We start from the raw sequence: 18,395 nt of genomic DNA, 5'->3' as shown, positions 1-18,395 counted from the left end.
GAATTGATCTGTAATGATTGTTAGAGCTGCTCAGCTGGTCGATTGGCTATACTATCATCTACTAAATAATAAGTGGCTGGGAAACAAATGCTTCATTAGCAGCCTTTAGAGTGGATCCTTTATTCTGCAACTTTACCCAATGAAATATAGCCAGATAACCCCAGCTTCTTTAGTGTTTATGTTTCCTAAATGTTTATTCAGACTTGGCTCTAAACTAAATGACACCAGTGTTAAAAGAAGACGCTTCAACCATCCACATGCAATATCATCTAAAAATGGTAGGCTCACTTGTTTACATTAGGATAATGACAACTTTAGTTTTTGGTACTTGGGGCTTTGAGTGTGAATGTTTCAGAATTAGCATATGTCAATATATTTGGTCTAATAAATGTTTTATAAGGCAGCTTCACCCGCTACAGCAACAACCAGTAGCAGCAGCTACACCCAGACCAAAGTCGATGTGGAGCCTCCTCTTCCCTCAGTGCATAAAAATTGTATCACATTGGATTTGTCAAATTCCTTGCTTGGTGAATGAGGTTAATTAGCATTACTATTCAATGGTGCTTGTGCACAGCGGCTGATTTAGGTATCTTTTCAGAATTTATATGAATAAAAGCAGGTAGTTTGCTTCAGGTCTGTTGTTCATTTTAGTATAAAAAAATAGCTTAAAATGATTTTATATGCTGCCAACACTAATTTCTAAAAGTTTTAAAAGAGCACAATCAGTACATGTTAACTAGTGAATTAAATCAAAGGATGATGCCCTGATTTTTTTTTCCTCATCACCCAATTTCTTTCTTTCAAAATTTTATGCAATCAAGATACTCTTTGGTATATGTATATATCTATCTATATATATCTATATATCTACATATATATATATATATATATATAGATAGATAGATAGATAGATACATAGATACATAGATACATAGATATATATAAAATTACCTCCAGATTCATCAGTAGTCATAAAGCAAGCCACATTAGACTTACATTAATTTAATAAATAATGTTTTCTGTTTGCTTTTGAGGTTTTGATGTATTATTTAATTCTTGAATGCAACATAAAATGGTATTTGTGTTCAGTCGCAACTATTCAGACTCTGGCCCCCTGCTGTGAATAAAGCAAGAAGGAGATAGAGAGAAACCAGAGACAGGCCACTTTACTTAGTTGAAGAATTATGTGTACTGAATGCCTAAATAGTTTATAAAAATAAAACTGTCACTGTTATGGTGATTTCTGAGTCTTTTTCAGCTCCCCTGAGGCTTTGCACAACACCCATATTTTTCTTCACAAAACTATGGAGACCTTCTTTGCAGGTTTGTGTCACTCCATGTAAACGTTGAGATAAACGTTGTCTTTAATGGCCATCCAATAAGTAAAGTAAAAATTCCTTCTGAAACTGTGAAATCCTCCTAAGCATTAATATTTCATGACATGCAAGAATAAGCACTAGTAATCATCTTTAATTATGAGCCTGTGGCTGCGAATGGCTTTTTGAACACTGCATTATAAGAAAAGCATGTTTAGACCCATGTACTTTTGGGACTGATAGCACCAGCACACAGGTCAGAAAACCCTCAGCGGAGATCAGCTGCGTTTCCAAAATACTGTAAACGTGCCAGGATTTCTGGTAGAGTTTGTCACATGTCATTGTGTGACCCTGTTGTTTGTTTCTGATAAAAACAGATTTTTTTTCCCTCCAAACCTCTTAGGAGGCAGCCTTCTGGTCACTACAGCTGCAGCCAGCACCCACATAAAAACAATGCTGTGCCAATACAAGAATACAAAGAGAGAGATACACAGAGAGGAAGAGCAGGAGAGAGCTGGTGCCAGTACAAGACTGGTACTGTTCTCTATCCAGCACACAGACAGTTGGAAAAGTAATATCCTTATCTTTACACAGAGTGATAAAGAAATGCTGTGCACATATGGTCAATGTATTAAGTCTGTCATCATTTCCTCCTAATTATGTTCATGGGTGTTTATTTCCTTGTCTTTTAGAATCACAGTCACATGATTTGCAGACAATTTATCAGTAAGTTGCACTGCCAAGGTCTGTAAAAGGACCTCTGCTGCTGAATGTTCTCTTTTCAGTCCTTGAAAGCATTATCAACATTGGGTCATCTAAAGCCACGACACAAATATAGCTTTAAGCCACTGCAGGCATTTTCATTTTGGCAGCATGATTTAGAATGCTTTCCCTCTGAATATGATTACATGTTGCCAGCATTTTGCCATTGAAAAGGCCACCAGATTGAATGAAGCATTCGGAATGAGGGAGCTTTTCTTCTGCAATTTCCGCTGCCAGTGCAATTTTCTCTACTGTACACGCAGAGGAGAAGGCAGAACAATATCACAGAGTTAAAGCACTTGCTTTTAGCGTAATGCTCATTTAAGAAAAAAATTAATAAATAAAGCTCAACTTACATTTCAAATTCAGTATGCAGGGTTAGTTACAGTGGGGTGCCACACAGACCCTTTTCTAGCATGCTCATCAAAGGCTTGATTGTGCAGTATAGACTGAGATCCTGCATTGCTCATTACTCATATGTGTGACTTCAGTATTATGAAACTAATGCTTTGCACTCTCAGCCTGGTAATTATAACTGCAACTGCGGGGTTTTTTTCTGTTTTCTTTTTTTTCTACGTACATTTGATCAAGTTCCTTAAAGCTACTTTGGCTAGCATTTCAAAAAGAAACATTGACAAACAAAGCAAAATTTGCAGTGGCAGCCGTGGAATTGCAGATAAATGTTTCCGGACTAATTTCAAACAGAAGCTGCTCCTCTAATTTCATAGACTTGGTATCAGTATCACACACAGTAATCTTGCCTTTAGCCACACAATGACACCTATAGTGTAAAAGAGCATGAGCTCCCCTCGCAGTTAGCCGGTGGAACAGCAATCAAAGCAACTTGAGGGAACACGGAACGGCAACTTTGCCTCACTGGCGACACACGCGCGCGCACACTTACAACAAAACAAACACGTACGTGCTTGCTCTCATGTACGCGCACCCTCATGCGTCCAAAGCTACGTACAGGACGGGCCAGCAGGCGCGCACAAACACTGATCCGTCTCATATCAGGCAGTGAGACGAAACAATGGGAAAATATTCATAATAATTATTAATAACATGCAAATAAAAACACTAGTAATAACAGAAAGAATGGACGCAATTGATTTACTCTTTATTATTATTATTATTAATCCGGGGTGACTCTCATTTAAAGTTAAGAGCAAATGCAGCTTTCAGAGTGAACTAATCATCGCTAGATCTGGACTCCAAAGAGAGAGAAAAAAAGAAGCTTGATTACAAATGTTGATGCTGACTACAGTGATCTGCAGGCCTGATTTACACCCCTACTCTGAATGTTGCCCCCCGGACTGCCACTCACTGAAACAGGTCTGCGTAATGTGCCAACCCTGAATACTGAGATCACTGATTCCCTCAGTGTTTCGTGCTCCTTTTACATCCGCACTTCTGCAGCATCACCTGGGGAAGATGCTGCCTCACAACGTGCAGCGAGAGCGCAGGCGAACGCATGCAATTTGTGAGAATAAGTCATTTGCCTGGTGGTCTAAAATGAAGGCTTTATACGGCAAATTGTATCAATTTTAATACCCTCGGAAGGGCTACGTCGACATATAGTCCGGGCGGAGCTTGAAAGGTAGCTTCGCCGTGAGAAAGAAAAGGGGGAAAATTACCTCCATCCTGAAAAGGACACCACCGGCCACCTTAGTTACATGCTGACCACGCAACATCGCCATAATTGTGCCACAATATAGCCCTGCCTACCAGACCACTTCCTCGTGGTTAGTGATAGACAGGAAAAAATATACATAAGATACCTTCACATTCTGTTAGAGGTCTAAGCCAGCATATACCGTACTTACCTAAAACTGACTCTCCCCTCTTAGCTGTATTTGTGGTCCAAGATTTCTTAGTTCTCTCGCCAACAACTTCTGCTGGAGCATATGTATCCAGTGCTCATGCTGGTGGCTCAGTCGGTGATGTTGGATTGCGGATGATTTGGCAATCCTTTTCATGCTCAAGGGAAAAAAATCCTCCGTTTCTGCGTGGTCTCGGGCATTGGCGCGCAGATGAATAAAGTAATGAAGTCCGTCAGGAGGGAAAGGAGAAAAGGGAGCTGTAGAAGTGAGATTTATGTCGACGTGTTTGAAACAGTTCTGCTCTCTTTTTTTGTCACACTAGGAGCCGTTTGCGGGTAGAGAGGTGTGGATGGATATCTAGGAAGGGAGGCTGGGATCCACAGACGGAGGGCGAGAAAGGGGAGGTACAAAGAATACAGTCTCGTATTGTAGAGGACGGTCATGGCAGGCAGTGAGGGGTGGGTCTGGACTGTATGAGGCGGAAGGCGAGGTAACTGAGGGTGGATGAGGATAAGAAGCCGCGTCGTGACTTTTTTCAGCTGATAGGTATGCTAATTCTTTACACAGAGGCTACAGGATGAGCACCATAAATAGCCTGGTCATTGCTCATTAAGGTGTCAACATTTGGGTACGGTGTGGGCTCAGAAGGACACAGGCTTATTAAGCATACAATGATTTTTGTTTTGTTTTTTTGTTTTGTTTTTTTGAGACAACTGAAAGCGCAACAAAGTGAGAAGGCGTTGAGTTGCGCAGAAGGTGTCACACAATACCACGTGTAGGCTGTGTTCTTTACATAAAAAAACAACGTGACTGTATGTCTGTGTTAATGTGAACTTATGATGACTTGCTGAGAAACTCATCTTCATAAAAATTCAGGATAGCTCTGTGGACCCTGTTTCACGTTGCATTGGAAGCGAAACCTTGGCAATTAATGCACACATTTTTGTGGAGCAAAATTTGCTCTGCTGTCCCAGGTGCTGAAACACAACTGAAGTGAAGTTCTGGTTACTGTCCATGGTTCTGAAAAGCAGCAAGGGAGATTCTGTTGTTCTGTCCATGGCTGCGAAACCTGCTCAGTAGATCTGTGGTGATGTGTGTCAGGTAATAATGTTAACTCAAAGTGGCAGGTGTCATGGCTGCTGAATTCATTAATGCAAACACTGTATTAAACGTATAAATTCACTTCATTAATGACTGATAAGGTCACGGCTGCTCAATGTAGTGGCTTTAACAGACAGTTAGGGCTTATATTCTATAATAACACTGTGGGGGCTACATCAAATTTGTATAGGCATGTTGGTGTTAAACTAGGGAACCTCTGGCATCATTCTAAAATCCTTGCTATGGTGCTGGTGAGTGGTGTATTCTGACAACATATGGTCAGCATACGCATGACATAAGATCATATTTCTTTAGACCAAAGGCTTAGCCAAAAGCGCTCTATTCTACTGCGTTAGACATTACATCAAAATTATATCAGCTTGTACACCTCACTTCATGAGGATATCTCCAGCACTGCAAAATGTAGTGCAGAGTAATAGGTAGAATCTGCAGTCAAATTTCAAAACAAAGACTTTTGAGAGGTTTTACAAGCCATCTACAATTCTTAACATAAAAATGCAACAAATCCTCCTCGGGTCATTATGTATTCTTCTACATCAGCATTCATCTTAGCACAGCTTGCTCTGTCTTTCTGTCTCCTTCCCATACATTTTTACTGCTGAGATTCAATAAATATAAACATGAACTGTGCATTTAAGCTGGTAACATAGCTGCTAAAATTTTGCCTCAAACCATCTTTGGTCAGGTCAGCTAAGGTTACTTAATATTTAAGGTACCTAGTGGGCATTTTTTTCTTTTGAATGTTAAAGGTTCCGTTAGTTTGGCAGTATCATCCTGATTTAGTGGAAATATTTATAGGTGTGAATAGATATAACCTGAAATACCACAGATGGATTATGCCTGATTTATTCGGTTGAACCCACCAGTGTACTTATTAGTTAAGTTTACTCTTCCTCTCCCAATGTAATAGTTTTCAGAAATGCAAAGCACAAACAAACACACACACACACACACACACACACACAAAAGAAGAAATGGAGAGTAGACATTAACTGCTTGGCATACTACAGTGTGTCATAGGAGCTAATACTCTATTTAATAATCCAAAACGGATACTTTAAAAGTATATCTGACACAGGTTATTAGATGTGTGTTTTGTTTTTTTTTGTTTGTTTTTTGTTTTGGTTTTTTTTTGGGGGGGGGGGGGGGGGGGGGGGACGTAGATTTTGGAAGCTCACGGTCTTTATTGTAGCTCAAAGCTGGAGCATGTCAAATGGATAACTTTTGAACTGATTTTGACATCACTATATCCACTGCTGTCACAGAGAGTTTTGCAACTCACTAGCTCTCCAATGGTCCACTTGCAGTGAAGTACTTGAAGCATCCACCATCGGCTAAAGAACCTGGCGGGTCCAACATTGCGTGGAACTCAATGAGGCTAAATGGATAAATGGTGCCATTACAAAGTCATTAGCCTGGAAGTGGTGGTGACACGTGACAAGTTTCTTTTGCAGTTGCAGTCATAAAATGCTCCAGGGATCATTGATGTTACATTTCACGATTCAATTGATAATAGCTTTTAATTTGAAATTTCCCCCCCTTTCCTGCCAAGATTTACTGTCACCGAGGGAAATTACTGACATGTTCAAGACGGCTCTTACATTTAATTATTCTCATTTTGTTTTGAAAATCTGGATTCCTGCTGTCTGCGGTGGAGTAACACTATAATATCAAACAATAACTGAACAACTCACACCTTTTGTCAGTGGTTACGTTCCAGCAAAGTAAATATCAGCCAGTCTGGGATACATAAGCCACCTGATTTTCAGTGGCACTTTCTGAAAGTGTGTAGTTGCATACTGTATTGCTGTCAAAGCTTCATCAAACACAAGAAAGCAAGCAAAGTGCTTGATGTGGATTTGTAGGTATGCGTTATTCCATGTGTTGCTGCAAGTGGTGCAGAAATACTGCAGACAAAAGCTGTTTTGTGAATGCTGGTCATGAATACCACACAAAAAAAGTACCACTGTTGCTTTGGGTTTACCTATGATGAAATATGTACTACTGTGTGACTGGGTCATGGCAAGAGTGTTGGATAGATGCATATCTTGAGTTTCCCTATGTCCATAGGGTCAATGCTAGCAGAGCTGTTGGCCTACTGTAAAGAAAGGGGGAATGAAAGAAAATCAATCTTTTATTTGAAATCTGTGGTCAGAAGAAAATTGTGTCCAGCACAGTAACACAATATCTTGGAATCCAAATGCTTCTTAACAGACTTTATGTCAAAAGTAGTTTGACTGAAGACTCAAATTAAACCGAAATCCAAGCAAAATTAGACTGTGCAGCATTTTTCCATCTGCTTTCTTGTTTCATTTTATTTGTTCACTTCAGATTTTCTCAGTAAATTACATGCAATTTAAGCATATTCGATAAATCCAGGCACTTTTGGTCTCAGACTATATAAATCCCACAAGAATAAATATAATCAGACTTTGAAGACAAACACAAACACAAACACAACATACTAATATAATTATTGGGTCACAGAAAATCAAAACCGTGGATACTCAGAGAGAAAAGTCTCCTTTTCTTGGTGTATTGTGATCAGTTTTGTTTTTGGAGAAAGAGCAGTTACCCAGTTAAGCTTTTTGATAAGATTGTTGGCAGAAACTAAACTTAAGTTATTGCCAAGTGCAGTTCATAAAAGGATATCACTCACCATTCAATTCCTTCAACTCAGTCTGCTTTAACAGTCTGTAATTATGAAAGTTATGGAATCACTGACACATTCTTCAATAATGAATGGTGAAAATAAAGAAAATTTACTTCAGGCTTTAAAAGATGTTGTAATTACACCTTTGACTTTGACTCACATTTAAGCTTCATTATTTAGGTATGGAGATTGTGCCAATGTCTTTAAAGTTTGTTTAAGTAATTACACTTTTAGAAGAAAATCAGCCCCCTCTATTGTTTCTAACTATTGGCTTCATTGGTTTCACTTCTTCCTTTTTTTTCTCCACAGCATTAGAAAGATAGTTTTCAAAAGAATGGAAAAATATATAATATGTTAATATATTTGATATATTTATCATTTATTTTACAACTAAATCTCAAAAAATGTGAATATTGTGGAAAAAATACATCTATTTTCTGGATTTAATTAAAAAAAGGTAAACTTTCATTTAACTTTACCTCATTTAACTAAAAAAAAAACTGTTTCTCTATTACAATATTTCCTAAGATCAATCAAAATCATGTATAATAGGGATATGTCCACCTTATGAGAAGGATGTTTATTTATACACTCATTACTTGGCCGGGGCTACATTACAGCAAATTACTGCATCAGTGCAGCCTGGCATGGAAATGATCAGCTTGTGGCACTACAGAGGTGTTACTGAGACCCAGGTTGCTTCAATAATGGTCTTCAGCTCGTCTGGAATTTGGGGTCAAGTCTTTCTCACCTTTTTCCTGGCGAATACCCCACAGACTCTCTGAGGCTCACATCAGATGAGTTGGCTGGCCAGTCAAGCACAGCAATATCGTGGTCAGCAAACCATTTGGTCGTACTTTTGGCACTGTGGGCAAGTGCTAAGTCCTGCTGGAAAACAAAATTGGCATCTCCATAAAGCATTACAGCAGATGGAAGCATAAACTGCTCTGAATCTTCTTGTAGACAACTGTATTGACTTTGGATTTGACAAAACACAGTGGACTGACCACCACCAACTTCAGCAGATGACCTGGCACTCCAATTCCTTGCAGACTGCAAAAACTTCACGCTGGACTTCAAACACCTTGGATTGAGTGCCTGTACAGACTGCAGTAGCCGGATTTCCAAAGTAAATGCAAAGTTTTCTTTCATCTGAAACAGGCTTTGAACCACAGAGCAACAACTACAATTTTCTTATCCCAGGTAAGACACTTCTGATATTGTCTCAGTCCCAGGAGACAGCTGATCTTGGAAATGCAACAATTGGGAATGCAACAGTTGTAGGCACCTTCCTGAAGATTTCTTTGAATAGTGGCTTTTCAAATGGAAAGGTCGAATCACCAGCAACACTTGAAGTATAAATAAATCCTGATAATCTATCCAGTTATAATGGAAATAGAATATAGTTTAACAGATTTCCATTGCAGACAGAACTGTGAATACTGCAGATGTCATTTAAAAAAAGTCTTTCACATCTGCAGTATAACCTGCGGTGCCTCAGTCTTCTGTAATTATTTTCTGATCACAGTATTCCTAATAGTTTTTGCGGCTTCGTATTTATCCTTTATGGTACTGAACATTGTACATGCAGAGTTACATAAAATGATAAAAATATTACTATAATGATCGTAACGTATGTATATCTCTTCCCTAAATCCTCCTGGATGAAACTTACTTATTTAAACTGCCTAGAATACCAGGATTATAACCATCTATATAGCTTTTGGAAATTATGTTTATGATATTCAAATCCTTTCTATTTCTGTATATCAAGTGTAGTAACTGATCTCAAAACAAACTGTGACAGCACATGTAGGCGCTGAAATTACATGCATGTAATGTGTATGTTGCTGCTGTTTGTAAATACATTTTGCTAGACAAATTTTGATTCCAGTGGCACTTTGGGGTAACTGGAATGTGTTTTAATGCATATCTCTAAGTATAAGTGTTAGTCAAACAGTGATTCTAATAGTGCCTGTCATTGATTACTTTGTCTTATACAACCAATATTTAGCTTAAAATTAAGGAGACATTTACTTATTTATTATTCTTTTGTTTGGTGTTTGTGAACAGTCATTTTTGTCATCTGACTAAATACAGTAAGAATGAAGATAAAAAAGAATAAGATGATAAACTAACAGATATTGGTCTTTTAATACATGAGGGAAGCCAACAAGCACAATAGGCCTGGCAGAAAGTGCCCATAGGGCACGTTTTTACAGGTAATAATAATGTTATCAGTTATCATTAGGATTAAGTGTTATTATAATACTTAAGAAAAGGCAAGTGTGCTCAATTCAACAAAACCCGATGACCTCTCAAACATTTTGAAATTGATGAACTACATCATCAGCACTTGTGCATGATACTATTAATTTGTAATGTTCACCTGTTTGTTTGAACTGTTTGATTATTGATATTGAAACAGGTTTTAATCAGGTTGCTGTTCTTAGTGGCACTGCAGCATGTGACAATTAAAAGCTATGCTTTGGCTATTAGCAGCGGCTCATGGTCAAAGTAGCCATTCATTCTACCTGAGTCCTTGAATCTCTCCCTTCCTAATTATCTCCCTCCATCTATTTTCTTACCACGTTAATTTCACCTTCTCCACAGCTGGTGGTAGCAGCAGAAGCCTCTCGTGACTGTGAGGCCTGGTTACTAGTTGTTGCTGGTGTTACTGGTGCAACAGCCCCAACAACTAACATGCTGGTTAATTTGACACATTCTGCTGCATTTATTTTTAGTTTCTTTTCATTGTTTTCTCTCAGCTTTCCAGCTCCACATTCTCGCCACTTCTTCCATACTAAACTTTTTTTACAAGGCGCGAAGGTAGGGTAGGGGCCGGTCGTGTTAAGAGATTTGATTGGGCAATCCGCTGTCAATCCATCAACCCAAAAGTGCGTACCGGGTATGCCAGATTACCAGTCCTGCCCTGATGTTCACTAATTGGGAAATGGCCTGGTACCTCTATAGCACATTTCCAGTCTAAATAAACACTTTTACCTACAAGACACATTCCCACAATACAGTGCTTTTTGCATCTGTCTATCAGCCACACACTAATGCTTCAGTGGATGCATCAGAAGCAATATAGGGTTCAGCATTTTGCCCAAGGACACCGAGACATGTGCACCGGAGGAGCCGAACCACCAACCTTCCAATCTCTACGCAACGTGTCCTGCATCCTAAACTACTAATTCTACTGCAAAAAACAAATAAACAAACTACAGTCTAGAATAAAAAACAAATAGGATTTAATTTGGAATCACTCCATTGCAAAAACTTTCTTGGATATACACGTTTAATCTCTCTTAATAATATCCTTAAAAGCAACATGCTTCCATGCACCACTACTCAGCATTCAATTATTTGTCAGCATGAGTTCCTCATTGTCGAAGTTTACCAAAGTTTGTACAATGCAGCATTATGGGTGTGAAGGATATCACTGTCAGTTAAAAATATACTTTGCAGATTTGACTCCATTAGCCACATAACTACAGTAATTGGGTCATATTCAACAGCAACCCAGGCACAAAACCCTTACAGGTGCTAAATTTATCAGGACTGTAATGATTTCACATCTACCTCCTTGTTGGAAGCCATGGGTTGAATCTTCCTCCTAGCTGCCCAGAAGACTATTACTGCATGCTAGATTGACAACTTACTAATGGCTGATCTCTATGGCTTAGGCCACAGAAATGTTTCTACCCTGGTGTTAGTACACGCTGTTGCGGAAGCCTGTCACACTGTACCCAGACCTCTCCCTGCCAGTGCTATGAAGGAGAAGACAGATGTCCAAATAGCCAGCAGGTCCATCAGTCATGAGTTTGTGTTTTTTTTTTTTTCTCGCAGGGCCCAGAAAAGGGGGGTCAAATTGGAGAAACACAGATGAATGAAGATGACACCATTCGAGCCTTACTGCTACTATAATGAAAAACATACTCGGTTTTTGTGAAGCTTCTAGATAATAAGACAGCCAGATGGATTCACACACAATAGCAACAACTTTTAATACTTTTACTTACATGAAAACTGATGTAAAAATCTGTATAACAGTGCTTATTTGTTAATTGAACAGCACTTTAACTTCACCCAAACACAACAATTAAATCTATTTATTAACTGCAAAAGAAAGAAAATACCAAGAAATATAAGTACAGATTGGTGACTTTAGTAGGGTGTAGCCCAGCCTTGTATTGTACAAACTGGACATAAAGAATTGATTAATGGCCAATTAAAATGAAAGATAAAAGAGGAGCTAAACACTAAAGCCTTGTGTTTAAATGTAAAGCCTGGCAAATACCGCGCTAAATACATTCTGTTACAGAAAAAAATTCAGCAGGGACACATATGTGTTGTGTTGTACTTTATAGCTATATGCAAACATGATTTGGAACTGATGGCACTTCAGTGTTAGACATCCTTCTGTGGTATGAGGCATCACCAACACAGACGCGTGGTATTTCATTTCAATTTCAGTTTGTCCTTGTGATCCATACAATTAGAAAAATGTTTCACAGAGATCCAAACTAATTGACATTAAGCTTCACTCTAAATGGCAGTGTATTGCTTCAAATCAACATTGGTGACGCAGTCATCAGTTGAGCGTGTGTGGTGTAGAAGGCTGCAGAACTTTAAACAATTTGCTTCTAGACTGATTACCTTTCACAGGAAGGTAGATGTATGAACTAAAAGCTACTGTAATACGTGTTTTTTTCCTACGCAGTGTTTAATGCTAAATTGCAAATCAAAGAACAATATATTTTCATCCAAAGTAACATCTATTTAAAACCTGCTGTGACAATTCGAAGAAAGTTTTAACTTCGTTCCAAAGACCTTGAATGAGGCATAAAATATAGTAAGAGTGCTGTTACAGGTTAGCTCACCACATGTGGCAATGTTGCAACCCGTATGTGGGTGGCTGCTCAGCATGCACTTACCATACATCTAATTGCCCATCTGGCACAAAAGCAAAGGACTGAGCACAGTGTGGGTGCTCGCCACCTTAGGGTGTTGCAGATAATTAAATGAAAATTTTAAGGGCTTCTTTGAAGATGTATTTTTGAATGTCTGTCAGAATTTTAACTGTTAAAATAAAGTACATGGCTGCTCAGTTTTCATGTCACCTTAAAGTTATCGCTTGGTCGTGCCATCGCTAATTCCAGTCAGTTTCCACAGTACGGGGTTTCTGTCACTAATTAGCAAAGGAAAAGGGTAAAAATGGTATTCATTTTACCAGCTCAGCAGAGTGGTTAGCATGCGGAAGATTGCATTTAGATCAAAAGGGAGTAATTTTATGGGGTTAGTAGGATGAGACAAGTTCACTAAATTGTTCATTTGAATTCACTGAATTTCCCCTGATGTGCAGCAACAGCAAGAATTATGTAAATAAAATGAATTTTGTATGATAGAAAATTACTGTTGTAAAAAATTTTGTTAACGTTTTAATCAAGATGAGCAGGAACAGAAGTAATAGTTGTCAGCAGACATCTAACACTGTTATAACACTGCAATAGCACTAGATAGTCTTAAATGTAATTTAATGCATTTCAGATGTAATTTTCACGTGACCGTAATCTTCAGATAATAATGTTTTACATGTCTGAATGTTTGATGTTTTGTATATAAAAACAGGCACTAAAAAGTTTATCACTGGGAAACTTCAGTACAAATGGGGTCCAATTTAAAAATCCAACTCCTTCAAATTGCTGACTATAGGGAGTTCTCTGCTCTTATTGCTCTTGGCAAACCATGCAATTAAAAAAAAAGTAAAGAAAAGAAAAAAAGAAAAACCGGGCTTTGTTTGTTTCTCACGCCAGATAGAAAGGAAGAATAAACATATGCAACAGAATTACAATTGAAAAGAAAACAAAGCTGCCTTGAGAGCAGTTGTTCACTCTAAATAATTAAACAGTGATTAGGATGTGACCAGAGGCTGTCTAAAGGGCTCAGTAGCATGCTGTGGACTGGTCTGAAGCTCTCTGTTCTCAAAATATGCGTTATTCTAGCCAGCAGTGACGGAATCTCATGCCTCCCACTTTTCCATTTTCCACTTGACAGCAACTCTTACTGTCCTTAGCATTCTCTTCCCCCACTCTAATTCTATATCTGCAGTATGTATCTCTCTCTCTCTCTGTGTGTGTGTGTGTGTGTGTGTGTGTGTGTGTGTGTGTGTGTGGTTTTTTGTTTCCTTTTTCAGATTGGATTTTGCTTCTCTGCCCTTTTTACGTGTTTACTCGTTCATCATTTATGTTTTCAACGTAGCACTGTGAAAACATCCTCAGATTTGAACTCTTCTTGAAGCGTATTGCTCTTTAGTCTTCTTATTCTTTAAAGTCTAGTGTTTTATTTTTCTCACAGAGTGCTCCATTGTGAAATTACCAGTGTTACTAATGAAGTGCTAATTTAAGCTGTGATGATATTTTAATCACCCAGTGCACAAGGATGCTTTTAGATGTCTGGTCCTTGTGGACTTTAACACATCACAGAAGCTTTGGCCTTAAGTTTAGAACATTTTTGATTAATGTGCAACTAAGAAAAAAACTGCATACACAAATCCCTGTATCTATGTACTTGTGCTTAGTCCCAGATTCACAAAACACTGTGCACACCTGTTTCTCATTACAAATCACAGCATGGAAGCAATCAAGAGATCTGCGTTCGAGATGAAAATTTGAGAACAAATGTGGACAGTGAAGGAGAACTGCAGTACATTACTGAATGTGAGAGAGTAAATGAAACAGGAGGGGAAAAAAACATATATTGTGGAAGATTGAATTTGTGGATCTCGGATAAAAGAGTTATAGAAGGTCAGCGAGACTGCTTGCTCAAAGTTGTGTGCTGTTAAAAAGAAAGAAAAATAGTGGCTGAAGCATGCACAGAGCCAGGCCTAAAGGGATTGGGGAAGGTGTCAGAACTCCTTCCATTTGACTGAAGCATTGCCTTCATTCTGGGTCAAATGGCTGTCAGTTCCATTATGCCTGAAAGAAGAGCGACAAAAAAAAAAAATGCCCACATGCAGGTGTAGTTGGTTCAGTGCCAGATTGATTAGATTTCCCAATTTAATAAATAGACAAATTTGCATGGCGTTCCCATGAAAGACAAATGAAACCTTTTGGCACTTTCTTTTGTTTTGTTCTCGTTTTTGCATTTATTTATTTATTTTACTTCTAAGTCATCATGTAGACCTTTATGGTTTTGCCTCATACTTCCACCAAGAGGGGATTGCAACGATAAGGTTGCCAGTCTGATTCCCAGACAAGTCACAAAAATATATTTGGGCAGAAAAGAAAAATAATCAGTGCTTTTTTTCTGCCTTATTCTCCTTGCTCCAGTGGCAAACAGACTTGGGTGTTCTACTAGGCACCTTAGAGCTCCCATCTCTCTGATGTGCAGCGCAACTATGTGTGAAAAGGGCCCTCCTGAAAAATGAAGCATTGCTCTGCATTTAATTTAATTGTCGTGGCTTTGTGGTTTATATTCATGATGCTTAATAATGCTGTGCGAATGTGCAAATAGTGTGTCTGAAGCAGACGTCTGAAGGAGAAAAAGTTCACACCAGATAGCAAACAACATGTCATAAATATTGACATCTCACTGTGACAGCTGCAAACTACTAAGTTCCTGTCTGTATCCCCTCAGTAAACACTGACGAACACACAGACGCAGACAAAAATACACACTCACAGACACACAAACACCCTTTTGTGTCAACAGAAGATTCAGAGTTGTGTTGAAAAGCTTGTACAGTAGTAAGAGCGACACTCTGTCTTCTAGGGAAAATACTGCCACAAAGCGATGCTGGATTTGCTCTCCGGGACCTGTTTGAGCAGCCTGGTATTCCTGGAGCTCACTGTGCCAAGCATCTGGAGAAAAAATAGTGCAGGATACAAACAGAATGGGTTTTGCATCATGATGAGAGTCTTGTGACGATATTAAAATAGCATGGGAGAAAAGTCAACTCCAAAGTCTGTAGTGACAAAAAAAAAAAAAGACTTTTCTACGATGTGTGTTTGCTGTGGGAAAATTCCTAAATACAGTACATTTGGATTCTGTTCACGGACACGTTAATGCTCTTGTTACTTGACAATTTTTCACCCAGTCCTCGTCTGATATGATTTACTTACTCAATAACATCTGCTGCTTCATGATTTCACTATTCGTGTTAGTAAGGGTCTGTAGCATAAAGACTAAGGCAACATCTTAAATGTGACTGATGTCTGGATGAAAGCGCAATCTCATAAACAGCTGGGATGGGCTTGAAGTTATTGAGCACTGTCAGTAAGGCTGAGAGTTGCCAAATCACTTCATCCCATGTGCCAGTCTTCCTCCAGCTCTAATGTAATTAGTGTGCATCTCCTCTGCCTTCTCTGGCCTTTGTTGTTTGATAAATGTAATTAGATAAAATGAGCACGAGTAAGCTAAGACCCCAATAGTCTGAAAAATGTGGCATGAAAGTCATTGTCATTAACAAAGTGGTTCAAAACATTTCTCTTTGAAGTAAGGTTAGAGCTGCATGTGCATGCAAATTTTCCAAAGTTGTTCCAAAAATTTTCCAAAAGATGTAATTCCACATTCCTTTTTATGTACAATACATTTAAAGTACTTTGTTTACTTTGATTTTTCTTAAAAATGTGTTATCATCATCAGAGTCACAATAATTAGGGCTGTACAAAAATCTTGAACCACCTTTAATTTCCCCATATTTGAGATGTTGTTCTTCAAGTGATGAGCAATAATTCTCCAGGCTCTCTGAAGGTTTTTCAATAATTTTCTTTTGTGCAAAAAAAAAAGAAAAAAAATTAAATTGTATCTTTAGGCACTTTCTTATTCGCAGCATGTTTCAAAAACACATCATTTGTTCAGATTTCTTTTGTTGAGTCTAAGTTAACATAGATAAAGTCTGACAGGCATTAAATAGTATTTTGCACCAACAAGATGATTCCTAAAAACCTGGGATAGCTTAGCATGTTGTGCAGAGTATCTTTAAAAAAGGTGGAGGACAAAAAAACTGTTTTCAGTAGATCAACAGTGTCTGAAAGTCATGTCCTCATGTGTCAGGTGTTCCACAGGACCTGAGAGAAGCATCTGGCGTTTAGTTGATCCATCTACTGTTTGCCAAAGCCTCATCAAAAATGGCCTCAGTGGAAGGGTGGCTTTCAAAAAGCCATTCTTAAGCAAGGGAGAGAAAAGGCTGAAAAATGCCAAATTACACAAGACCTGTGGCTACAGATCTTATGGAGTGATAAATCCAAATTTGACATTTTTGGTTCAAATTGTCTGAGGCTCGGTAATGATTTGGGATTTCATTTCAGGATATTGAACCATGAATCCAAATGCAAAGTTTGTGTTTGAAATGGTATGGTATGGAGGCGATTAGAAGAGAGATTTAATAGTAAGTGTCTACAGACAGCTGTAAAACACAGATGGGGCTGCATTTCAGCCAGTGGTGCTGGGGATCTTGTCAAAATTGATGGAATTCCGAACACAGAAAAGTACGATCAGATGTTTATTCACCGTGCAATAACAAGCATGGATTGACAACAGCTTCATTTGACAGCATGACCATGATCCCAAACACACTGCCAATGCAGTAAAAGCATATCTGGAGAGAAAAACACACAAAGAAATAGTGTTTTAATAGCATACTGCACCTATTTCCCATTTTCCTAATACTAGGTAGCTAGAAACATTTGCACAGCAGTGTAGAAAAACACAATCTGACTAACCTAAATAACACAGAGATAGTTGTACTTCATGTAATGAGTAGACCTTCTCATGAGACTTGGACAATGATGAGGATCTTTGGAACGTTCCTCTGTAGAGAAAAAAACACATATTTTAGTTCATCAATATGTCTGAGAGAGTTTTTTTTAACAGCTTTCCTCTAGTCAGACCACAGCTTCTAAATCAGATTAAGGTCAGGGCTTTGACTTGACCATTCCAAAACATAAACTGTTTCTCCTTTCACAACTATTCTTTTGTTCAGTTACTCAATGCTTTGGGTCATTTTCTTGTTGCATCAGACGTCCTCTCCTAAGCTTTAGCTCAGGGACTGTTGAACTGAAATTCTTCTTTAAGTCTCATAATGCAGTTTGTTTTGTTGTTTTTTTATTCATTGTTTGGTCAGTCATAACAAGACACCCAGGAACTGAGACAGCAAAGCACCACCAACAATAACACTCTCTCCACCATGGTCATGGCTCAATTTGGACGAGGTTTTGCTGTTGGTCTGCAGAGGCTGTTTTTTTCCCCTTCAAAAGCAGTTTAGTACATGCCAGAGGATTGTGAAGAATAATAAGAAGGGGGGGAGGGGGGGTGGTTGTTTCATTGTTTTTTTTCTTTTTGTGCTTGTCTATTTCCACTATTTGTAAGTGAAAATAGACTATTTGTAATTTTCTCTTAATGGATGAATAAAAAAGACTCAAGCAAATTGTAGGCATCTCTTGCTGTTTCACTTTATTTTGTTCAGCATTTCATGTTGAGTTGTTTGTGTGATCTTGCAGGATCAACAGTCCCAAATTTCCTCCATTTTTAAATAATACCTTACTGTGGATTGATGAACACCAAAGTTTTTGTAAATGTTTTGGTAGACCTTGCCAGCTTTTTACGTTTCGGCTTCTTTAAGGGCCTTCAAAGTTGTGATTAGGGGATGGTTGAGAACAGCCTCTAATTCTAGAGAAATATAGACCTCCCCAGTAACCACACTTTCTTTGCCTT

The 18,395-nt window shown here is 38.4% G+C and overlaps 1 protein-coding gene across 1 annotated transcript in view; it reads right to left on the bottom strand.

Annotated features, from left to right (window-relative positions):
* The window catches only part of brinp1 (bone morphogenetic protein/retinoic acid inducible neural-specific 1), a 106,260-nt gene extending 101,990 nt beyond the window's left edge, over window positions 1-4,270 (bottom strand). Inside the window, exon 1 of the mRNA XM_063478440.1 lies at window positions 3,905-4,270. The gene's annotated coding sequence lies outside the window, so the exon portion shown is untranslated. The remainder of the gene's footprint in view (window positions 1-3,904) is intronic.
* Window positions 4,271-18,395: the final 14,125 nt, after the last annotated feature.

The sequence above is a fragment of the Pelmatolapia mariae genome, linkage group LG7 (assembly GCF_036321145.2).
Source record: "Pelmatolapia mariae isolate MD_Pm_ZW linkage group LG7, Pm_UMD_F_2, whole genome shotgun sequence".
Lineage (NCBI taxonomy): Eukaryota > Metazoa > Chordata > Actinopteri > Cichliformes > Cichlidae > Pelmatolapia > Pelmatolapia mariae.
This window is presented reverse-complemented; position numbering and strand designations above follow the sequence as displayed.